The sequence below is a fragment of the Rattus norvegicus genome, chromosome 14 (assembly GCF_021556685.1).
Source record: "Rattus norvegicus strain SHRSP/BbbUtx chromosome 14, alternate assembly SHRSP_T2T, whole genome shotgun sequence".
Classification (NCBI taxonomy): Eukaryota; Metazoa; Chordata; class Mammalia; order Rodentia; family Muridae; genus Rattus; species Rattus norvegicus.
The window spans coordinates 67891991-67917997 of NC_141547.1; positions in this window are offsets into that span (position 1 = coordinate 67891991).

Below are 26007 nucleotides of genomic sequence, written 5' to 3' on the forward strand. Positions count from 1 at the left end.
CAGTATGATTGTCCTGGCAAAATATGCACATTGGACCAGTATTGGCATGGGGATAACCGATAGCTTTCTCTTTTATTTATTTTTATTGGATATTTTATGTATTTATGTTTTAAATGTTATCCCCTTTCCCCCTTACATCCCTCCTCCCCCTGCTTCTGTGAAGATGCTCCCATTCCCATCTACCTATTCCTAGATCAACATCCTGGCATTCTCCTACACTGGGGAAATGAGCCTCATAGGATCAAGGGCTTCTACTCCTACTGCCAGACAAAGCCATCCTCTGCTACATATGTGGCAGGGCTCCCTCCATGTTTGCTCTTTAATGGTGCTTTAATCCCCGGGAGCTCTGAGGGCTCTGTTTGGTTGATATTGTTGCTGGTTGCAAACTCTGTAAGCCCCTTCAGTCCTTTTTCTAACTTCTCCACTGAGGTCCCCATTCTCAGTCTGTTAGCTGCAAGCATCCTCATCTGTATCAGTGAGACTCTGATAGAGCCTCTCAGGAGACATCCATATCACGATCTTATCAGCATGGACTTCTTAGCATCAATAATATTGATTATAAAGGCTACTCCATAGGCTAGAACTCATTCCTTGTTCTGTAAACCAGGAATGTGGTTGTGAGGACATAGGCCATAGGAGAGAATTTACTAGTACTATTTTGACAAATGGACATAAATTTGGGGATCACTAGACTCAGTTAGAGAGAGAGAGAGAAAGAGAGAGAGAGAGAGAGAGAAAGAGAGAGAGAGAGAGAGAGAGAGAGAGAGAGAGAGAGAGAGAGAGAGAGAACATAAGGTTTGGAAAGAGTCCAGAACTAGTAGGCTGGAAGAAATAAACTGAATTTGGTCAAAATACATGTATAAAATTCTTAAATGACTAATAACTAAAAATAAAGATTTCATGAGGGGCAAGAGCTATCTATATTGCTGGATATAATAATAAATATTTAGACTGTAGTTAGGAATTATGTTGACTTAGTAAAGTGAATGCTCTACTTCTTCAAGATTGGTAGCTCGCTATTCTCAGGGAATTGGCTAGGTTTTCAGAAGTGGGCATGGTTTCTTCCTTGTTGAGAAGGATATAAGTCCAGTTAGAGAGCTGCTGATTTCTGCAAGGATACATACTGCTATGCCACTTTTAGGTTTGTTGTGTCATGTTTGTCGGCATCACAACTAGGTAGCACTATCTTGCAAGCTTGTATAGTTAATAGTTTCTGGGGATAGAGAGAGGAAAGGTAAGCCAGAAAAATGATATAATTATAATTTCAAAATTAAACTATTACTAAAAGTGAGCTTTAGAGTAAAAGTGAAAAGAATTTAGAGCTGTTATTAAAGAATTGAGATATTTCCTTGACAGTGCTGACCAAGATTATACAGTACAACTTTGTCTTAAATTAACAATCCTAACAGTGAATCTACAATCAGTTGATGGTTGCTGAAGAAGGGAGAGTCTTTTAGAGATTCTCCTGTTTGTATGTTGCCCATGCTCCTGTAGATGGCCTCACACCTCTATATGCATGTGGAGTACTAGCTGGAATTCAACATATATACAGAACGATAACATAACTGAGGACATGACAGGGTTGGCTTATGGTGACAACCATTTTTAGTAGGCAGAGTGAGGTAGAAGGGAATGAATATGATTAAAATGCATTATATGAATTTTCTAAGAGTGAATAAAATATTATTTAAACAAACGATTTAATGTTTCACAGTTTTGACTGGTTAGGATTGTGTTCATAGTTTAATGTAGCTCTAAGATTTATAGTCTCTCTCAAGATTGTAATCAGGGTAGTAGAAAAAGGTTGAAGTCTCACCTAAATTCTTAATGAAACGGTACAATTCTATATTGTATTTACTTTCATGGTTGGTGGACAGCCCATCAGTTTTTCTGGATCCTGTTCTCTAACAATAAGAATTAGGACAGTTTCCCTTTCCCCAACATGTGCGTACAAAACATAATCCTTTATTATAGCTTAAAGTTATCTAGTTTATACTCTGTATACAAATTTTGGTATGCTCATGGACTTCATTTACCTGTATCCTGCACAGTTAAGTGAATTTTTTTTGGTACTTTTCTAGTACTGCTTGGATGGTGATCCTTTCACCCTCTCCTACAGAAGGTAATTGGTGGTATGTGCTGTAGCTGAAAGATTTTGGTGGGGAGGAAATCAAATGGAACTTGAACTCAGCATTTGCTATGCCAGTTTGTGAATTATAGCTGCCACAGGGTTCTGGTAATCACTCTGTTCTTGGTAATCAGACTTCCTTGCCCTTTGGATCCTGGCATATGATACAGAATTGGGAAGACTTGCCCACTCTAAAAGAATAATTTCCAGCAAGAAGAGTGGTGGTTGGAATTGATTATTAAGGTGGAATTTCAGCATCTAATGAGATGATCCTGTGATTTATTTTCTTTGAGTTTGTTTATATAACGTTAATGGATTTTCATGTATTGAATCAATATTGTATCCCATCCCTGGGATGAAGTTTACTTGGTTGTGGTGAATGATGGTTTTGTTATGTTCTTGGATTTGGGTTGCTAAAATTTTATTGAATATTTTTGCATCGATATTTATAGACGAAATTGGTCTGAAGTCCTCATTTTTTGTTCCATTGAGTCTTTCTGTATTAGAGTAATTGTGACTGCATAGAATGAAGTAGGTAGTGATGGTTCTGTTTCTCTTTTATGGAATTGTTTGAGAAATGTTGATATTAGCTTTTCTTTGAAGATCTAGTAGAATTCTGTACTGAAGCTATGTGGCCCAGGGCTTTTATTGGCTGGGATTTTTTTTTTATTTTATTTATTTTTTTTATTATCTTGAGTATTTCTTATATACATTTCAAGTGTTATTCCCTTTCCCGGTTTCCGGACAGACATCACCCTCCCCCCTCCCCTTCCTTGTGGGTGTTCCCCTCCCAAACCTCCCCCCATTGCCACCCTCCCCCCATAGTCTAGTTCACTGGGGGTTCAGTCTTAGCAGGACCCAGGGCTTCCCCTTCCACTGGTGCTCTTACTAGGATATTCATTGCTACCTATGGGGACAGAGTCCAGGGTCAGTCCATGTATAGTCTTTGGGTAGTGGCTTAGTCCCTGGAAGCTCTGGTTGCTTGACATTGTTGTACTTTTGGGGTCTCGAGCACCTTCAAGCTCTTCCAGTTCTTTCTCTGATTCCTTCAACGGGGACCTATTCTCAGTTCAGTGGTTTGCTGCTGGCATTCTTGGCTGGGATTTTTTAATGACTTCGTCAGGGGATATGGGGCTATTTAGATATTTTCCTGGTACTTGTTTTAACTTTGGTACAAGATATCTGTCTAGACAAACATCCATGATGATATCAAAAGATGCTGAAAATGCATTTGACAAAATACAACACCACTTCATGTTAAAAATATTGGAGAAATCAGGAATTCATGGCCCATACCAAATCATAATAAAAGCAATATATGGAGAACAGAGATAAGACCAACTCTTCTCCTCTAAACAATCTGCCTGATGGCCTCAGGACACACAAGGCAGTCCAAAAGTTCCACCAGAGAACTACCAAGCCTGATAAACAACTTCAGCAAACTGGATGGATATAAAATTAACTCAAACAAATCAGTAGCCTTCCTCTACTCAAAGGATAAACAAGTTGGGAAAGAAATTATGGAAATCACACCCTTCACAACAGTCCCAAATAACATAAAATACTTCAATGTGACTCTTACCAAGCATGTGAAACATCTGTATGACAAGAACTTCAAGTCTCTGAAGAAAGAATTGAAGAAGATCTCAGGAGGTGGAAAGACCTCCCATGATCATGGATTGGCAGGATTAATATAGTTAAAAGGGCCATTTTGTCAAAAGCGATCTACAGATTCAATGCAATCCCCATAAAAATTCCAACCCAATTCTTCATAGAGTTAGAAAGAACAATTTGCAAATTCATTAGGAATAACAAAAAACCAAGAATATTGAAAACTCTACTCAACAATTAAAAAAAAAACTCTGGGGGAATCACCATCCCTTATCTCAAGCAGTATTACAGAGCAATAGTCATAAAACTATATGGTGTTGGTACAGAGACAGGCAGATAGTTCAGTGGAATAGAATTGATGATCCGTAAATGAACCCACACACCTATGGTCACTTGATCTTTGACAAAGAAGCTAGAACCATCTAGTGTAAAAAAGATAGCATTTTCAACAAATGGTGCTGGCTCAACTGGAGGTCAGCAGGTAGAAGAATGCAAATCAACCCATTCTTAATGCCTTCTACAAAGCTTAAGTCCAAGTGGATCAAAAATCTCTACATAAAGCCAGATACACTCAAACTAATAGAAGAAAAAGTGGGGAACAGGCTCAAATACATGGCCACCGGGGAAAAATTCCTGAACAAAACACTAATGGCTTATGCTCTAAGAACAAGAATCAACAAATGTGACCTCATAAAACTGTAGCGCTTCTGTAAGGCAAATGACACTGTCATTAGAACAAAACAGCAACCAACAGATTGGGAAAAGATCTTTACCAATCTTACATCCAGTAGACAGCTAATATCAAATATATGTAAAGAATTCAAGATGTTAGACTCCAGAGAGCCAAATGCCCTATTTAAAATGAAGTACAGTGCTAAACAAAGATTTCTCAGCTGCAGAATATTGAATGGCTGAGAAGTTATTAAGGAAATGTTCAACATCCTTAGTCATCAGGGAAATGCAAATCAAAACAACCCTGAGATTCCATCTCACATCAGTCAGAATGGCTAAGATCAAAAACTCAGGGGACAACAGATGCTGGCAAGGATGTGGAGGAGGAACTCTCCTCCATTGTTGGTGGGATTGCAAACTGGTGCAACTACTCTGGATATCAGTCGGGAGGTTCCTCTAAAAACTGGACGTTGTACTACCTAAGGACTCAGTTATACAATTCCTGGATATATACCCAAATGATGCGACAAGATATAACAAGGACACATGTTCCACTATGTTCATCGCAGCCTTATTTATAATAGCCAGAAGCTGGAAAGAATCCAGATGCACTTCAGTATAGGAATGGATGCAGAAAATGAGTTATATCAGCACAATGGAGTACTACTCAGCTATCAAAAACAATAACTTCATGAAATTCATAGGCAAATGGATGGAACTAGAAAATATCATCCTGAGTGAGGTACCACAATTCACAAAAAAATACATGATATACACTCACTGATAAGTGGATATTAACCCAAAAGCTCAAATTACTCATGATACAATCCACAGATCACATGAAGCTAAAGAAGAAGAAAGACCAAAGAGAGGATGCTTCGGCCCTCATTAAAAGGGGGGAAATATTCATAGGATGGGATATGGAGACAAAGTTTGGAGGAGAGACTGAAGAAATGGCCATTCAGAGCCAGACCCACCTGGGGATCCAACATATACATAACCACCAAAACTAGACAAAATTGATGAATCCAAGAAGTGCTTGCTAACAAGAGCCTGATATAGCTGTCTCCTGAGAGGCTCAGCCAGTTTATGTCAAATACAGCTGTGAAATGAGAATGGGATCCTCATTGGAGGAATTAGGGAAAGGATTGACAGAGATAAAGGGATTGCAACCCCATAAGAACAACAATGTCAACCAATCAGAGCTCCCAGGGACTAAATCACTAACCACATGGACTGATCCATGGCTCCAGCTGCATATGTAGCAGAGGATGGCCTTGTTGGGCACCAATGGGAGGAGAAGACCTTGGTTCTGCCAAGACTGGACCCCCCAGTGTAGGGAAATGTCAGGGTGGGATGGCGGGAAGGAGAGCATTTGGGGAGGGGAATACCTTTTTAGAAGAAGGGAAGAGGGAGAGGATAAAGGGCTTATGGATGAGAAACTGGGAACCATTTGAAATGTAAATAAAAATATCCAATAAAAAATAAATAAAAACAATATACAGCAAACCAACAGCCAACATAAAATTAAATGGTGAAATATTTGAAATATTCCCACTAAAATCAGAAACAAGACAAGGCTGCACAATCTCTTAGCATTTATTTATAAATTTTGAGTAATAAATTACTCAAAATTTTAGCTAGAGCAATAAGACAACAATAGGAGATGAGGGGGATACAAATTGGCAAAGAGTAAATAAAAGTATCACTATGTGCTGATGATTTTATAAAATACATAAGTGACCATAACAATTCTACCAAAGAACTTCTACAGCTGATAAATTACTTCAAGAAAGTTGCTGGACATAAAATTAACTCAAACAAATCAGTAGCCTTCCTTTGTGCTGAGAAGGAAAATAGAGAAAATGACTTGAATTCTCTCAAGACAGATATTGAAGAATACCTCAAAATATGGAGATGTCTCCCATGCATATGGATTAGTAAGATTACCATGATAAAGATGGCCATCCTACCAAAAGCAATATACATATTCAATGCAATCCTCATCAAAATTTTAACAAAATTCTTCATAAACATGGAAAGAACAATTTTCAATTTCATATGGAAAAACAAAAAACCCCAGGATATTGAAAATAACTCTTAACAATAAAAGAAATTCCAGGAGAATCACCACCTCTGACCTCAAGTTGTACTACAGAGCATTAGTGATAAAAACTGCATTGAATTGGTATAGATACAGAGATGTCGATTAATGGAATAAAATTGAAGATGCAGAAACGAACCCACATACTTATGGACATTTGATTTTGACAAAGAAGCCAAAAATATACAACAAAAGAAAGCATCTTCAATAAATGGTGCTGATCTTAATGGCAGTCTGTATGTAGAAAAATGAAAATAGATATATATTTGTCACCTTGCAAAAAGCTCAAGTACAAGTGGATCAAGGACCTCAATATAAAACCAGATACTCTAAATGTAATAGAAGAGAAAGAAAGAGCTTTGAACTCATTTGCATGGAGGAAATTTTCCTAAGCAGAACTCCAATGGCTCAGGCTCTAAAATTAAGAATTGATAAATGGGACCTTATAAAAATGAAAAGTTTCTGTAAGGCAAAGCACATTGTGAATAGGACAAATCGGCAACCTAAAGATTGGGAAAAAGTTCACTAACCTCATATCTAATAGAAGTCTAATATCAAAAATATATAAACAACTTAAGAAGGTAACCTCCAAACAAACCAAACAGCCCATCAAAAAGGGGGGACAGAGCTAAACTGAATTCACAACAAGGGAATCTCGAATGGCTGAGAAGCACATGAAGAAATGTTTAAAGTCCTTAGTGAGCAGGGACGTGCAAATCACAGTGACCCTGAGATTCCACCTTACACCAATCAGAATGGCTATGATCAAAAACTCAGGGGACAGCACATGTTGGTGAGGATGTGGACAAAGAAGATGGTTCCTTCATTGCTGGTTGGATTGCAAACTAGTACAACCACTCCGCAAATCAATCTGAAGTTTCCTTAGAAAACCGGAAATAGATCTATCTGAAAAGCCAGCTGTTCCACTCTTGGGCATATACCCAAATGATGCTCCACCCTACCACGGAGCACATGCTCCACCATGTTCACAGTGACCTTATCTGTGATAGCCAGAATCTGGAAATAACCCAGATGTCTCACAATGGAAGAATGGATACAGAATGTGGTCCACTTACACAATGGAATACTATTCAGCTATTAAGAACAAGGTCATCATGAGTATTGCAGGCAATTAAATGAAACTCAAGAAAATATCTTGAGTAAGGTAAATAAGACTCAAAAGGACATGCATAGCATATACTCACTAATAAGTGGATGTTGGCCAAAAAAGTACACAATACCTAGCATGCAGTCCACAGAATCCAAGAAAGTTAGCAAGCAGAATGAGACAAGTGAGGATGTTCAATCCCACTTGGGATGGAGAAGAAACCAATTATGGGAGGCAGAGGGTGGGAAGGACCTGAATGGGAGAGGGGACAGAGAGGAGGAAAGGGGGAAATGCAAAAATATGGGTGGGGGGAGTCAGAAGGGAAGTCCTGAGAGCTAGCAGAATGAATGGAAATATGCAACATTGTGAGTGGAGGTGAAGTTGGGGGAAACCTCAAGAAAGTACCAGACACCTGGGAGAGGAAAGATTCTTGGTACTTTTGAGAGGGAACATACATGAAATGCCCAATAGCAGATAGAAGAAATTCATATAGAGTCCACTTCAGGTAGAAAGACAATATAACAAGGGGAGAAATGGGTTGCCATCTCACCATCAAAATTCTGACCCAGAATTGTTCCTGTCTAAAGGAACTGGAGGAACAAAATCGGAGTTGAAACTGAGGGAAAGGAGGTCCAGTGATAGGCCCAAATTTGGATCCAGTTCAAAGGGAAGCTCCAAGGCCTGCCACTATTACTGATGCTGTGGTGTGCTTACAGACAGTGGCCTAGCTTGCCCAACAAGCAGCTGACTAGGACAGAAGCAGATACTTACACTCGACCTTCCTAGAGTGATTCCATTGGATCATTAGTCTCAAAGACCTGGATCCCTGAGATCTCTCAGACACTGATCTCTCAGGCAGCCCATACTAGCTTGTCTAAAGCCTGTGACACATAAACAGCAGAGTACTTACTGCCTGGTCCGGTCTCAGTGGGAGAAGATCAACCCTCAAGAGACTTGAGGCTCCATGCAGTGAGGAGGCCTCTGTTTGTGTGTGTGTGCCGGGGGGGGGGGGGGGCGTTGCCTCCTGCTAGAGACAGGGAGGAGGAATGGGGTAAGGAACTCTGGGATAGTGGACTAGGAGAGAGACAATGACTGGACTGTAAAAAAGTAAAAGTAGTAGTAGTAGTAGTAGTAGTAGTAGTAGTAGTAGTAGTAGTAGTAGCAATAACAGTGGAGTTTCTCTTTTGATTTTTCGCTTGAAGAAATTGAACATTGTTTTGTATGTTTGGGGGGTGGGAGGAGGCTGCAGGTGTCTTTATCACTTATTCCAGTGGAGTAAAAATGATAAAAATAAAATCAAACATTGCCTTAATCCTCGAGTTCTGAGGACACTAGCCATCTGTTTCTTTCCATCCATCCTTCATATTACCTTTGCACTGCCTGCTAAATATTTCTAAGACATTGCTTGCATTTTGAAGGCATTGCAGAAAAAAGTGTAATCTACATATTCTTTACCTAGAATTCAAAATCTTCAACACATCATGTACTACATCACCAAATAACAATCCAGAAACTTCCAGGAAACATTCTATAACTGTCCTCCAGCATCTTTAAACACTTATGAAAATACTGAATTGTATTTAGGTAATGCTTGGGTATAATATAGTTGCTTTTCACTGATTGTGGAAACTTCAGAGATTTCCCAAGTGCTCTCACAATTTTACCTCTTAATTAAGACCATGACCAAAACTATGCACCTAGAGAGTGTATGTGGAGTCTTCATGTTTTAATTCCAAAATTACTAGTCCTATGAGTTAGTATAACCAATGTACAAACATGTTTTAATGACATTCAACATAATTAATTACATTTTTAAAAGTAAGAATTAACTTTAGAAACAGTATCACCTAAGTATCACCTTTACTTGTGAACATTGAGGAGGCATTGAGGAGGGAATAATGGATATTAGTAAGTGTATATAGTTCAGAAGGTACAGATACCTTTTTTTAGAACTAAATGGAGTGCATTTTGTCTGGAGCAAATACAGAACATGTGAGTAATGACAAGCTTGATGACTTGTGGAAGACCTTGAATGCTACATTAGAAAATGAGTTCTTAATTTGTGGGGTAATGGAGCATTGTGGATAAAGTTAATAGGGAACATTTGTCATTAAAACCATGCCTTTCACAGAAGCATCTTCACGTAAAGAATACAGATTGCAGTAGTTGTAACAAGATCGGGTCTCATTGTAAAACGGAGGCAAAATAAAACATCAGCAAGATGACTGTGCATTCTAAATGTTGTGTTCTTCATTCATGTACTAAGTTGCAGTTATCCACATAAATGATCCATGGTTATAATTGCTCTAACTGTGTGGATGATTATCAAATATACTTGGGGGCAGAGGGTAATAGAGTATGCTCTAAGAAGATGATAATAAATGAGTAGTATGGCTTTCAATATCATGTGATTGAACCAAGAGATAAGTGTGCTGCTTAATTACACTCCAGCTGTAGGAGAAGCACAAGCTTGTTAAGGACTGTACCTTACAATCAGTAAAGAGAGGTTCTTTGAAGGAATCTAAGAAAGCATTAGATTGGACTTCAAACATCTTTTCCCCCTAGGTTTGAGGAATCTAGGAGGAAATGGAACACAGATTCCATTAGGAGAGAAAAGCAACTATGGCAGAAAATTTAATTAAAATATTTCAGAATGAAGGCTGGAATGATGCCTTACCATTTAAGCATGGGAAGGAAAATTTAGTTTTTAGAACCAACATTAAACAGCAACAACAACACATTACTGTACTAGCTTGTAATTCCAAAAATCCTATGGCAGAATAGTAGGTGGACACAACAGAATCTACTGAATGGACATGCTACCTAACCTAGAACATTATGTACAAGAGAAGTAATAGAGTCTCTGAGCCAAAACCTCAATGATGAGGAATCTCTCTCTCTCTCTCTCTCTCTCTCTCTCTCTCTCTCTCTCTCTCTCTTTCTCTCTCTCTCTCTCTCTCCCCCCAATATGTCCAACCATCTCCTTCACCCCTCTCAAACTCAAAACATAGAAAGGGTTAACCTACATTATAGAAATGCAGAGGAATAAAGAATTTAGAGGATCTTTCATTATTAATATTTGTAGGAATTTGTCAACAGTTGGAATTGAAAAAATGAAGGAGCAGAAATCATTGAAGATGGGAATGCTTTTTTTAATGAGTTACTGGGCTCATGCTATTCCTGAACAAAGAAAAGGAAAGAGGTATTCAAGATAATCTGTGGCTGAAATTATTTAATTCATTGAAAAATGATAATAAGAGTTAATATTATCTATGAGATATTTTGGGGAAAAAGTACTATGATATTGCTTAAGTTTAGTTTAAGAGGAATAAAAAGTTTAATATATTTAATTAAATGAAATTAATAAATATTTGTTTTTCTAATTATATCAGACCTTTAGAAGACTCTGGTGAGGGCTGGAAAGATGGCTTAGTGTTTAAGAGCACTTGCTTCTCTTGCGGAGGACCTGAGTTAAATTTCCTGTATTCACATGGTAATCGATACTGGAACGCCTGTTTCAGACTGCACACTCTATTTAGGCCTCTGCAAGAAGCAGACCTGCATGTATACACATAGGCATAGTCACAGACATAGATAGAAAAAATATATACAAGTAAATAATACATGAATCATTTTTATCTTTTAATTTTTGAGATCAGAATTCACATATCTCCCTTAGCTTTCCTCTCTAAAAAGTGTCAAGTATAGCCCTCTGCTGTCTCCTACAAAAACTGGGCTCATTTTCTCACTTATTAATATTGCATTCGTATATTAAAGCATCTTATGACCCAAGAAAATGTGGGAGGACTGAGCAACTATCTTTGAAGAGAAATGAATGCCCACATGTCTTGTGTAGAAAGACCAAGGCCAAAGAAAGAATTTTGGGTCAGCTTATTCTTATGCTAAGGACTCAGGGAAATTTTGCAAAAGTATTTGTTGATTTGCGGCTTGAATAGTAACTATTTTGGCATCCTGTTTGCTAAGCTACCAAACTATACATTCCACACATAAACCACAACATAAAATCTGCAAGTTTTGATGCCTTTAACTTTATGGAGTTTTTGCAGGTTTGAAGTTGAACTTGGGGCTTCGTGTCTCTTCAGCAATAGTTTTACCCTTTTACTTTGCCCTAACATTAATAAATTTTATTTTCTATTTATACAAATATTTTTGAGGAAAACATTTTAACTAGAACATTTCAATGTAAAAATTTGAAAGGAAGAGTCATAGAAAAGTACAGTGAGACCTGGCACGTTCTGTATTTACCGGAAGTCCCACACCCTCGGATCCCGGCCCGCAGCAGCTCTCTGCTCCCAGACCCTGTGAGAGAGAGACCCAACCGCCTGGTCAGGTGGGCATTCCTGAGGCTGCAGAGCAGAAGAGACCACCAACACTGCTCACCCCTGCCCACATCCCTGGCCCAAGAGGAAACTGTATAAGGCCTCTGGGCTCCCGTGGGGGAGGGCCCAGGAGCGGCAGGACCCCTGCCAGAGACACTGCCGGACCCTGAAGGAAACAGACCGGATAAACAGTTCTCTGCACCCAAATCCCGTGGGAGGGAGAGCTAAACCTTCAGAGAGGCAGACAAGCGTGGGAAACCAGAAGAGACTGCTCTCTGCACACACATCTCGGACGCCAGAGGAAAAAGCCAAAGACCATCTGGAACCCTGGTGCACTGAAGCTCCCGGAAGGGGCGGCACAGGTCTTCCTGGTTGCTGCCGCTGCAGAGAGCCCGTGGGCAGCACCCCACGAGCGAACTTGAGCCTCGGGACCACAGGTAAGACCAACTTTTCTGCTGCAAGAAAGCTGCCTGTTGAGCTTGGGACACACGGAAGCAGAATTCCTCTAGGACCGGGCACATTCTGTGTTTACCGGAAGTCCCACACCCGCGGATCCCGGCCCGCAGCAGCTCTCTGCTCCCAGACCCTGTGAGAGAGAGACCCAACCGCCTGGTCAGGTGGGCACTCCTGAGGCTGCAGAGCGGAAGAGACCACCAACACTGCTCACCCCTGCCCACATCCCTGGCCCAAGAGGAAACTGTATAAGGCCTCTGGGCTCCCATGGGGGAGGGCCCATGAGCGGCAGGACCCCTGCCTGAGACACCACCGGAACCTGAAAGAAACAGACCGAATAAACAGTTCTCTGCACCCAAATCCCGTAGGAAGGAGAGCTAAACCTTCAGAGAGGCAGACAAGCCTGGGAAACCAGAAGAGACTGATCTCTGTACATACATCTCGGACAGAGATGTAGACAGACTAAGAGAAGTCATGAGCGAAATGGACTTAACGGATATTTATAGAACATTCTATCCTAAAGCAAAAGGATATACCTTCTTCTCAGCTCCTCATGGTACTTTCTCCAAAATTGACCATATAATTGGTCAAAAAACGGGCCTCAACAGGTACAGAAAGATAGAAATAATCCCATGCGTGCTATCGGACCACCACGGCCTAAAACTGGTCTTCAATAACAATCAAGGAAGAATGCCCACATATACTTGGAAATTGAACAATGCTCTACTCAATGATAACCTGGTCAAGGAAGAAATGAAGAAAGAAATTAAAAACTTTTTAGAATTTAATGAAAATGAAGGTACAACATACCCAAACTTATGGGACACAATGAAAGCTGTGCTAAGAGGAAAACTCATAGCGCTGAGTGCCTGCAGAAAGAAACAGGAAAGAGCATATGTCAGCAGCTTGACAGCACACCTAAAAGCCCTAGAACAAAAAGAAGCACATACACCCAGGAGGAGTAGAAGGCAGGAAATAATCAAACTCAGAGCGGAAATCAACCATGTAGAAACAAAAAGGACCATAGAAAGAATCAACAGAACCAAAAGTTGGTTCTTTGAGAAAATAAACAAGATAGATAAACCCTTAGCCAGACTAACGAGAGGACACAGAGAGTGCATCCAAATTAACAAAATCAGAAATGAAAAGGGAGACATAACAACAGATTCAGAGGAAATTCAAAAAAATCATCAGATCTTACTATAAAAACCTATATTCAACAAAACTTGAAAATCTTCAGGAAATGGATAATTTCCTAGACAGATACCAGGTACCGAAGTTAAATCAGGAACCGATAAACCAGTTAAACAACCCCATAACTCCTAAGGAAATAGAAGCAGTCATTAAAGGTCTCCCAACCAAAAAGAGCCCAGGTCCAGACGGGTTTAGTGCAGAATTCTACCAAACCTTCATAGAAGACCTCATACCAATATTATCCAAACTATTCCACAAAATTGAAACAGATGGAGCCCTACCGAATACCTTCTACGAAGCCACAATTACTCTTATACCTAAACCACACAAAGACACAACAAAGAAAGAGAACTTCAGACCAATTTCCCTTATGAATATCGATGCAAAAATACTCAACAAAATTCTGGCAAACCGAATCCAAGAGCACATCAAAACAATCATCCACCATGACCAAGTAGGCTTCATCCGAGGCATGCAGGGATGGTTTAATATACGGAAAACCATCAACGTGATCCATTATATAAACAAACTGAAAGAACAAAACCACATGATCATTTCATTAGACGCTGAGAAAGCATTTGACAAAATTCAACACCCCTTCATGATAAAAGTCCTGGAGAGAATAGGAATTCAAGGCCCATACCTGAACATAGTAAAAGCCATATACAGCAAACCAGTTGCTAACATTAAACTAAATGGAGAGAAACTTGAAGCAATCCCACTAAAATCAGGGACTAGACAAGGCTGCCCACTCTCTCCCTACTTATTCAATATAGTTCTTGAAGTTCTAGCCAGAGCAATCAGACAACAAAAGGAGATCAAGGGGATACAGATCGGAAAAGAAGAAGTCAAAATATCACTGTTTGCAGATGATATGATAGTGTATTTAAGTGATCCCAAAAGTTCCACCAGAGAAATACTAAAGCTGATAAACAACTTCAGCAAAGTGGCTGGGTATAAAATTAACTCAAATAAATCAGTAGCCTTCCTCTACACAAAAGAGAAACAAGCCGAGAAAGAAATTAGGGAAACGACACCCTTCATAATAGACCCAAATAATATAAAGTACCTCGGTGTGACTTTAACCAAGCAAGTAAAAGATCTGTACAATAAGAACTACAAGACACTGAGGAAGGAAATTGAAGAAGACCTCAGAAGATGGAAAGATCTCCCATGCTCATGGATTGGCAGGATTAATATAGTAAAAATGGCCATTTTACCAAAAGCAATCTACAGATTCAATGCAATCCCCATCAAAATACCAATCCAATTCTCCAAAGAGTTAGACAGAACAATTTGCAAATTCATCTGGAATAACAAAAAACCCAGGATAGCTAAAGCTATCCTCAACAATAAAAGGACTTCAGGGGGAATCACTATCCCTGAACTCAAGCAGTATTACAGAGCAATAGTGATAAAAACTGCATGGTATTGGTACAGAGACAGACAGATAGACCAATGGAATAGAATTGAAGACCCAGAAATGAACCCACACACCTATGGTCACTTGAATTTTGACAAAGGAGCCAAAACCATCCAATGGAAAAAAGATAGCATTTTCAGCAAATGGTGCTGGTTCAACTGGAGGGCAACATGTAGAAGAATGCAGATCGATCCATGCTTATCACCCTGTACAAAGCTTAAGTCCAAGTGGATCAAGGACCTCCACATCAAACCAGACACACTCAAACTAACAGAAGAAAAACTAGGGAAGCATCTGGAACACATGGGCACTGGAAAAAATTTTCTAAACAAAACACCAATGGCTTACGCTCTAAGATCAAGAATCGACAAATGGGATCTCATAAAACTACAAAGCTTCTGTAAGGCAAAGGACACTGTGGTTAGGACAAAACGGCAACCAACAGATTGGGAAAAGATCTTTACCAATCCTACAACAGATAGAGGCCTTATATCCAAAATATACAAAGAACTCAAGAAGTTAGACCGCAGGGAAACAAATAACCCAATTAAAAAATGGGGTTCAGAGCTAAACAAAGAATTCACAGCTGAGGAATGCCAAATGGCTGAGAAACACCTAAAGAAATGTTCAACATCTTTAGTCATAAGGGAAATGCAAATCAAAACAACCCTGAGATTTCACCTCACACCAGTGAGAATGGCTAATATCAAAAACAAAGGGGACAACAGATGCTGGCGAGGATGTGGAGGAAGAGGAACACTCCTCCATTGTTGGTGGGATTGCAAACTGCTACAACCATTCTGGAAATCCGTCTGGAGAATCCTCAGAAAATTGGACATTGAACTGCCTGAGGATCCAGCTATACCTCTCTTGGGCATATACCCAAAAGATGCCCCAACATATAAAAAAGACACGTGCTCCACTATGTTCATTGCAGCCTTATTTATAATAGCCAGAAGCTGGAAAGAACCCAGATGCCCTTCAACAGAGGAATGGATACAGAAAATGTGGTACATCTACACAATGGAATATTACTCAGCTATCAAAAACAATGACTTTATGAAATTCGTAGGCAAATGGTTGGAACTGGAAAACATCATCCTGAGTGAGCTAACCCAATCACAGAAAGACATACATGGTATGCACTCATTGATAAGTGGCTATTAGCCCAAATGCTTGAATTACCCTAGATGCCTAGAGCAAATGAAACTCAAGACGGATGATCAAAATGTGAATGCTTCACTCCTTCTTTAAAAGGGGAAAAAGAATACCCTTGGCAGGGAAGAGAGAGGCAAAGATTAAAACAGAGACTGAAGGAACACCCATTCAGAGTCTGCCCCACATGTGGCCCATACATATATAGCCACCCAATTAGACAAGATGGATGAAGCAAAGAAGTGCAGACCGACAGGAGCCGGATGTAGATCGCTCCTAAGAGACACAGCCAGAATACAGCAAATACAGAGGCGAATGCCAGCAACAAACCACTGAACTGAGAATAGGACCCCCGTTGAAGGAATCAGAGAAATAACTGGAAGAGCTTGAAGGGGCTCGAGACTCCATATGTACAACAATGCCAAGCAACCAGAGCTTCCAGGGACTAAGCCCCTACCCAAAGACTATACATGGACTGACCCTGGACTCTGCCCTCATAGGTAGCAATGCATATCCTAGTAAGAACACCAGTGGAAGGGGAAGCCCTGGGTCCTGCTAAGACTGAACCCCCAGTGAACTAGTCTATGGGGGGAGGGCGGCAATGGGGGGAGGGTTGGGATGGGAACACCCATAAGGAAGGGGAGGGGGGAGGGGATGTTTGCCCGGATACCGGGAAAGAGAATAACACTTGAAATGTATATGAGAAATACTCAAGTTAATAAAAAAAAATATATATATATATATATAAAAAAGAAAAGTACAGTGAAAGATTATAATTTCCCTTTCCACTTGATATTTTTGAAGTACTAGAGAAAGGTTATAAATGTAGAGTGCAGCAGACATGATATTCCTTATGAATTCATGGAAACTTCCTTGAATAGTAGAAAATAGGTACTGGAGAAATAGATGTCAAAAAATAAGATAATCGATGTAGCAAGTTTCACAGAGTGGCATTAAGAAGTATAACGTTTATAAACTAGCAACCAGAATTCATATATATGGTAGTGGTTAAGTACTCACTATATAAGTAAGGTGATCTAAATTAAGATCCTCAGCACCTGCACAAAAACTTGAGCATAATACTTTTCAAATGTTACTCTAGCTCTGTCGATTGGAGAGGCAGGCTTATCTTGATCCCTGGAAGTCACTAGCTAGCTAAACTAGCCACTTGATGTATCCTGGATTCAGGAAGATACTGTGTCTCAAAAGATAAGATACAAGGTAATTGCAAAAGACAACCCGTATTAACATATATCCCCCAAACATGTGATTACCCTAATGTACTCTTGTATATATAATGAGGCAAGAAATTAGTGTAACTAGACTCTTCATAATTATACTTTAGGTAAAGACAAAAATGAAAAAAATGTGTATAACTAGTACATATGAAATATGGTTCATTTCTCTAATGAACCAGCTAATATTTGTACTCTCCCCTTATGAATCTTCACAAGAATATTTCCAGCTATAATCCTACATAGTTCTAAGGCCTTTTCTCTTCTAATAACAGCACTATTTAGTGGTTTGAGTATGTACAAGGCTACTCTTTGCAACATCTGAGTTATAATGCTAATTCAATTTATGTGATCATCTACTGAGTCCAAGGAATACATTTAATGGAGAAGGAAAAAAAAGTGAGGGTAGAAGGTTGAGCCTAAAGTACTAGGAGTTATACTTAAAAGTGGAGTGTGACATTGTCATTCATAGGCACCTTTGTCATGTGTTTTATTTAAGATTTTATTTCTATGAGGAGATAACCATGACGAAGGCAACTTTTATAAAGGAAAACATTTAATTTGAGTGGCCGAGAGTTTTAGAAGTTTAGTCCAATGTCTTCATGGTGGGAAGCAGAGCAGTAACCGTGCAGAGATGGTGATGCAGAAGGAGCTGAGAGTTCTTGAGTCCCAGGCAGCAGAAGGGGATTGTGTTCCACACTGAGCATAGCCTGAGCATAGAAAACCTGAAAGCCCATCCTGACAGTGACACAATTTCTCCAACGAGTTTATATCTACTCAAACCAGGCCAGACCTCTTAATAATGTCACTCCCTAGGAGCGAAACATTCAAACACATAAATATGGGGGTCATTCCTGGTTATACCACCTCATCACGACTCACTGTCAAAACTCTCAACGTTCCAGGAAAGTAACAGACTTAAGAAAGAAATAGTTAAGTTTCCATGTGATCCTAATCATGAAAGTCGGTATCCTTTTTGTTCATGTTGCAGAGAAAAAAATAGATTACCAGAATGCTAAAGAGGCTTTCCTAAGGTCTTAAAGTTTAGTAACTTAGTCTGGATCACTTAGCTTATGAGATACCATTTTTTATGGGTAATGAAAATAGGTGAGAGCTGGTCCCCTAACAGAACAGCAAGTCTCTCAAACTCATCTTTTCTCAGGGAGAAAACAAAGATGACATTGGAAATTTCACTCTAGAGAATTTAGAACTAAAGACACTGTCATCACTTGGTGACAATTATTCCATCTTTTTAGGCTCCTTCAAGGTGCACAGTGGTTTTACTTACCCATTCATTCTTTCAAAACCAATTATTAGATGCATACTAGCCATGAGACTGGATCAATCCAGATGCTCAAGTACAAGACAGTCTCTTCTCTCACAGACTATATGATTTAGTTTTCAGAGACATAGCAGTATTAACCACAGATGTGGATCTCATTCAACTTATTCCAAAAAAGTAAAATAATAAATAAAAAGGATATGGGTTGACTTTAAGTTAAACAAATGTAATAATTAAAGAATTAAATTAGTGGGCTGGGGATGTAATTCACTGTTAGAAGACATACTGAACATGTCAAAGACTTGAAAACACTTGATATGGAAACTATGGATTTTGCAAGCATCTTTTAGTCAGTGAAGGGTCTCTTCAACATAGAAATATTGAGATAAATTCATTGCAAACGTTGCTTTTATTTGTTACTTTTCAAATTTAGGACTCTTGAATATGTCACAACATGTGTTTCAGATGGACCTATGCCCATGGCAAAGTTTATATGTTGAAGTCAGTGGACAAGTTTGTGAAGTCAGTTGTCTCTTTTCAACCTTAAGTGGATTTGAAGGGTCAATTACAATTGCCAGATTTTTATTTCATATACTTTTGTTTGCTCAATCATCTTTCCAACTTCATTGCAAGTAGGAAAGAGCTTTGAACTCATTGGCACAGGCAGAAATTTCCTAAACAGAACTCCAATGGCTAACACTCTAAGATCAAGAATTAATAAATCCTCAGGTGACAACATATCTTGCCAAGGATGTGGAGAAAGAGGAACACTCCTCCATTGCTGGTGGAACTGCAAATTGATACAACAACTCTGGAAATCAATTTGGAGGTTCCTCAAAAATTTGGAAATAGACCTAATTAAAGACCCAGAAATACCACTCTTGGAAATATACCCCAAAAGGTGTCCTACCATGCCACAGGAGCATATGTTTCACTATGTTTATATTGACCTTATTTGTGATAGCCAGAAGCTAGAAACAACCCAGATGTCAGCAGGGAGGAGGTTGGGAGGACCCTCCAGAATGTATCAGAGACCTGGGAGGTGAGAGATTCTCAGGACTCAAAGTGGGGGACTCTAGATGAAATGCCCTACAGTGGGAAGAGGGAACTTGTTGAACCCACCTCTAGCAGAAAGAAAGAGCATCAAGTGAGAGATGGGGTTGCTATCCCATAGACAAAGCTCTGACCCATAATTCTTCCTGTCTGAAAGGAATGAAGGGATGGAAAAGGAGAAGAGCCTGAGGAAAAGAAGGTCCAGCTACAGGCCCAAAATGGGATTTAGTACAAGAGGAAAACCCAAGACACCATTATTAAGGCTATGGGGTACTCACAAAAAGGGTCCTATCATGACTGTCCTCCAAAAGACCCAACAAGCAGCTGAAAGAGTCAGATGCAGATATGTGCACCCAACCAATGAACAGAAGTGGATAACCCCTCTGGTTGAATTAGGGAAAAGCTGGAGGAAGCTAAGGAAGAGAGGGAACCTGTAGAAAGACCAGCAATCTCAATTAACCTGGACCCCTGAAATCTCTTAGACACTGGATCACCAACCAGGCAGCATACACCAGCTGAGGAGGCCTCCAACACATATACAGCAGAGGACTCCTGGGTCTGGGTTCAGTCAGAGAAGATGCACCTAACCCTCAAGACACTGGAGGCCCCAGGAAGTTTAGAGGTTTTGTGGAAACCGGGGTTTGTGGGAACGTATAGGGGGAGCAGGGAGGTGGTATGAGATGTGGTACTCTCAGGAGCAGACTGGAATGGGAATAAAATCTGGAGTGTAAACTTACAAAAAAATAAAAAAACCTTAATTAGAAGAAATGCAACTCTGATTCCTTTGGATTGAGTGTCAGTGCTTCGAGCAAGGGCATGATTAAAAAAATAAAAAAAAGTTATGCACAGACTAGACAAAAGTGAAGACTAATTATCCAGTCTTGACATAGTTCCTAGCTAAACAGAAAACAGGTGAAAAGCAGGTGGAAATATCTGAAAGCTACTATATGTGATATAAAAAAATAAAATTTTACTTTAAAAACTACTTTATAAACATTCCTAATTTATGATAAGTATGACAAGGGCAATAAATAAAAGTGGGTTAGAAAAGATTTAGGGAGAAAGCAAGTTTCTACGAATATGGTGAGAGAAAGTTCTGTACTCCAACTGTTTTGTGCCCTGACAAAGCATGAATCGAGCCAAGGAGAAGGAAGACCTGTGTGTCGATGATCTTTTTTTTTCTGGAGCTGAGGACCGAACCCAGGGCCTTGCACTTGCTAGGTAAGCGCTCTACCACTGAGCTAAATCCTCAACCCCGGTGTCGATGATCTTTAAGAACCACAAAATGGATAGACAGGAAACTGGGAAAGGGAATAACATTTGAAATGTTAATAAGAAATACCCAATTTAATAAAAATGGAAGAAAAAAAGAGTACCACAAAATGGATTAATCTGGATAAAGTGCATGGATGAAGGGAACAATAGAAAGTGAGTATGAGGGACTCAAAGCCAGTAGTGGCACAATTAGCAACTTTGTGGTCCATTTGAGAGGCTGTGGCAACTTAAAACAGCAAGCTTGCTCATGCTGTCCAATAAGTTTAATTATTTCAGTGTTTGGTCTGTTTTCCTTTTTTAATGAAAAAACTCTTCCTTTTGTCCAGCATGAAGGAAACTCACTGCTGTGGGTGTTGTAGCAAAGTGCTAGACTACTCGTTAATAAGGCTCTATGTGCAATACTTAGTAGATAAATTATTTTGTTGATTTATTAATTAAAATATGCACAACAAACAAACATTACAGATGCACACATACTTGAGGATAACCCTAACATATATGTATTTCTGATGCAATGTCATCTTAAGACTTGCGTATTATGTAATTTCTGATGGGATCTTTGGATGTGTCACGGTTTTCTATTGGCTGTGTTGGATTAGAATGCTCTTGCTCCTAAGATAAAGTCCAATTCGAAAGAAAAGCAAGTGCACGCTCTTTAGAGCAACTTAACGTAGGAGCAACCTAACAGATTTCTACCCACGGGACTTGTGAAAGGATACATAGCCACAGCCATTCTGATCATCCCTCCATTAACTGATCTGTCAAAGTAGTGGAGTGGATTAAAATTATTAAGTGCAATTTTGAGTTGAACATTTAGTCCAGTTCCTCCCAGCACTAACAGGGCTTAGTACATGGTGTGACTAAAAAAATGTGCCACAAAGCAAATGTTATGTACTCAAAAAAAAAAAAAACAAAACAAACAAAACAAAAACAGCCATACTCACATTAGACCCCAGGGAATGAGGCACTCTAGACTACAAATTCTCCAACTATCAGCTGATTGGAATGCTATCTGAAAATCCAGTTATATAAAATATGTCCATGAGTACTAGTTTATTTATTTCTAACCACATTTCACTCAAATAGATTTGTCTATACAAACTTTTACTTAATCAAAACATTAATATTCACCTCAGAATGTTCATTAACTCCTTTTCGAAGGGGTAGACGTAAGTGAAAGCAAACAATAAAACTATTAAAAAAATCAACACAGAAATACTGATCTGGTTAATTCAGGCTCAGTACAAGCTTTTTTCTTTTATTCATCCATCAACTTGGTTTGCTATTGAAATTACTAATGAGCACATAATGTTACTTATTAGATAAAGGTGAATTGGAAAAAGATAATAAAAAGTGGACTAAAATAGAATGAAATGAATGAAGCACAAGAGGAATACATACAAAAACCAAACTGTATAAAACCAAAGATCAAGGAGAAATCGGTAAATAACATTTTATAGTAACAATAATAATTAACAGAAGAAATCTGTATGTAGAAATGTTGGTAGTGAAAGATGTGATTCACATACTTTCTTTAAAATTGTGAGTGTGTGTGTGTGTGTACATACAAAACTTATGATTGTCTACAAAGAGTTTACTAAAACAAAGTGAAAATTAAACACATTTCTGAGGAAAATTGACCCTCTCATGAAGCACTGTTTTCCTCAAATTCCAGTTTCTTGCAGCTGTCCTTGAACCCAGACAGATCACCTTTCTGCCTCTGTGGCTTAAAAGAATTGCTATTTAGATCTATAGTTCAAAATCTCAGTAAAAAAATGAAGCAACTGTTAAGCAGAAGCAAACTGTAGATGAGAGTGGCATTCCTACAAAGGGACACCGAGGAGTTCGTGTGCTTGAGCAAGAACACAGATACAGACTTTTGTACACATTAACACTAACCTCTTCCTTCATTAAACTTTTTCAGTAGTCATGGGATAGAAACTTTGGTTTCTACTTTGAAAAGATTTTTTTTGTCCATTTTTCTGTAACTCAAGATGGAAAATTCCTGACTTTCACAAACATAGAACTATGGTTAAAATCTTATAATCCCTTACTGTTGTAAACCTGCATTCCATAAATGAACTGGAATACTTTTAGATTATATGGCTCTGTGATTTCCTTGTGGAATTCACCATTAAAGTGCTTACTGCATTTTTGAGATGGTGTAAAGTATTATGTTTTCTTTGTGCATGTAAAATGCCTACTTGAAATACATAAAAATCTATAGCGATAGGCATTGCCAGTGACTGTAGACCTAATGGATGTTGCTGAAGCTGCCAACACTTATGACGCTTTGCATCATTCATTTTCATAGAGTAGTAAATGGCAAGATTTTAGTTCATAATTTTACATTAACAACTTAGCACTTCGTGGCATATACTAAATTTATATTATCTCAGTGTTGCATAAATATTCAATTTAGGTGATAGGATTTATGCTTAATATTTCTGGTTCATTTGTTCTTAACTGTATTTTAGAACATCTGCTAGCACCTTGGACAACTTCTCAGGAGCTAATAAGGAAGCAAAGATTACAGGTAGAAAATATTTTTTAACAATTAGGGATATATTCACAAAATGCTTTATTCCTTATATAAGTTCTGGCTATAAGTAATAAAATTCTTATTCAGAAATGAATTGAAATAAACTGCTAAGTATTCCTATTTCTCACATGAATCAACATTCTTAAGAAGGGATATATATTATATGTGATATGTATGCACACACACACACATATATATATATATATATATATATATATATATGTGTGTGTGTGTGTGTGTGAAATTCTAGAGAATGAAAACCACACACATTCACATATATGTATGGACAATTCATATATAAAGTTATCTATATAAGTGAAACATTAGCTTAAAGAAGTAAAATATTCTAGCCCCAAATGTGAATATATGTAAATATATCATTTCATATAAATTCTTTACCTTCTTACATTTAGCTATGCATATATATATTTATATATGTATACTTGTTTGCTTTCAGTTTTCTATTTTGCATTTCAATTAATATTCTGGTTTCATATACAAAGACTGAAAGGAAACAGGTTGGCACCTAGGAGTTCTATGGAATTTTCCTTTTGGACCAAACCTATTTCTGTAGATGGACACAAACTGTTCACTGCTGCCCCAGTGCTAAGCAGTCAATGCCTATCCTCAAGGAATGGTTTATAAATAACAAGTTTTCTTGGAACTTAAAAATTCCAGAAATGTGAAGTAGATCCTCTCTTCTCCTTTCCCTTTTACAAAGAATCATGTAGAGGAAAGAACAATTTGTCACAGAAAAACAAAAGTTTAACCCTAATGTCAACTATTCCACCATTCTGAGGGAATATCTTTAGAAGACAAGAACTAGAAAGTGGCAATTAGTCAAGTTGCTTTAGTAGGCCAGCTTGGCTTCCTTCCAGTCAAAGAGATTAAGGTTTGCGGAAAGTAAGATAAGATGGATACTGGAGGGGCCCTCTGACCTTTTACTTCTCTCCCATAAAACAAGTACTCATAAAATACTGACAATCCAATAGGTAGTTTCTTCTTGCAAAATAAATGTGATCTGTGTAGAATGTGGGGTATAGCACACTGTCCCAAGTAGACACCAATATTTTTAAATAGTCTGCTACCAAACATCTCGTGGAGAATGGAAGAACCTGGATATAAACCCACGGTCCCTTTTCCCCACAAATCTCCTAAACAGGAGCTCCACTTTACATAGTCGACCTCCAGATTCTGGCTGCCATGGTTTAGGCAGTGTGATTTTGATAGCTTTGTTTAAACTCTAAAAATCATTTCCATTTAGGTATGGTAATCCTACCATAAGGCATTTTTATTGGGTATTCAGTTTTGGGGACGAGGACATTCTGGCTTTAACAGTGTTAGCTGTCACATCTATGATTAGAAACTCCCTTGTGGGGTCCCGGCACCAGCAGCAAAAACCAGAAAGGCTACATTAGGCGAAAGGATGCAGGCATGAACGGAAAAGAGAAAACTACTCCATTTCTGGACAGAGAATGAGAACAAAGGAGCAAATTAACTCATACAAGTTTTGAAGCTAGGAAATGCAGACATATAACAGTAATTTAATGTCACATAGTAAAATATTTTAGAATGTGGAAGAGGAGTTGGCTGATAGGATAGCTCAATGAGTAAAGGTACCTGCTACCATTTCAGTCTCTGGAACCCACATGGTTGAAGGAGAGACTGTCAAAACTATCCTCTAACTCTCATAAGGGTGTGTAATGGCTACACTCTCTCACTGAATACACTCACATATAAATGAATGTAATAAAAATAAATGATCATAGTTATTAAGTAAATTATTTTAAAATTCATCCTTACTTTGCAAATCTAGAAAGTTCATAAGTGTAAATTAGATGCAGACTTTCTCTTTCCTTGTACTTTTGTTTCTTTAATACATTATAGCTATACTCTATTTGTTGCTTACTAGGCTGGCCTTGAAGGCAACTCCATCCTATTGCTTCTACCAGGGACAGTGGACAGGTACTTTTGAAAATTCTGCTAGAAATGTATTTAGTGCAATGTTAAGGGAAAGGGATTTAAGCATCCATGAATCTAGTGTTTTAAGTATTGTCAGAAAACAACAACTTAACTCTGATGTCTAATAGAATGTGCTTTGGAATGTGTAATATGAAGGTATATCTATGACCTAGACTTAGATATTTGTCTAGAAGACTAACAGAAATGGACAAAAGCTGACAGTTTGGAAAATGGGAAAAAGAAAGAGGAAGAGACCCACAGAAACATTGCAGCAGGTCTTGTCGGAGGCATTCCATCACTCCATGGATGGAATGAAGAAGGACTCTGAAAAAGTAGAAATGCTCCACTTTAAATTATACATTCGTAGTTTACTCTAATAGTTATTCAATATTAACTACTTATCATAATAGCTTTAAGTCTATGGAAACAAAAGTGTGGTGATTTGAAAGAAATGGCAGCAAGGCTTTACC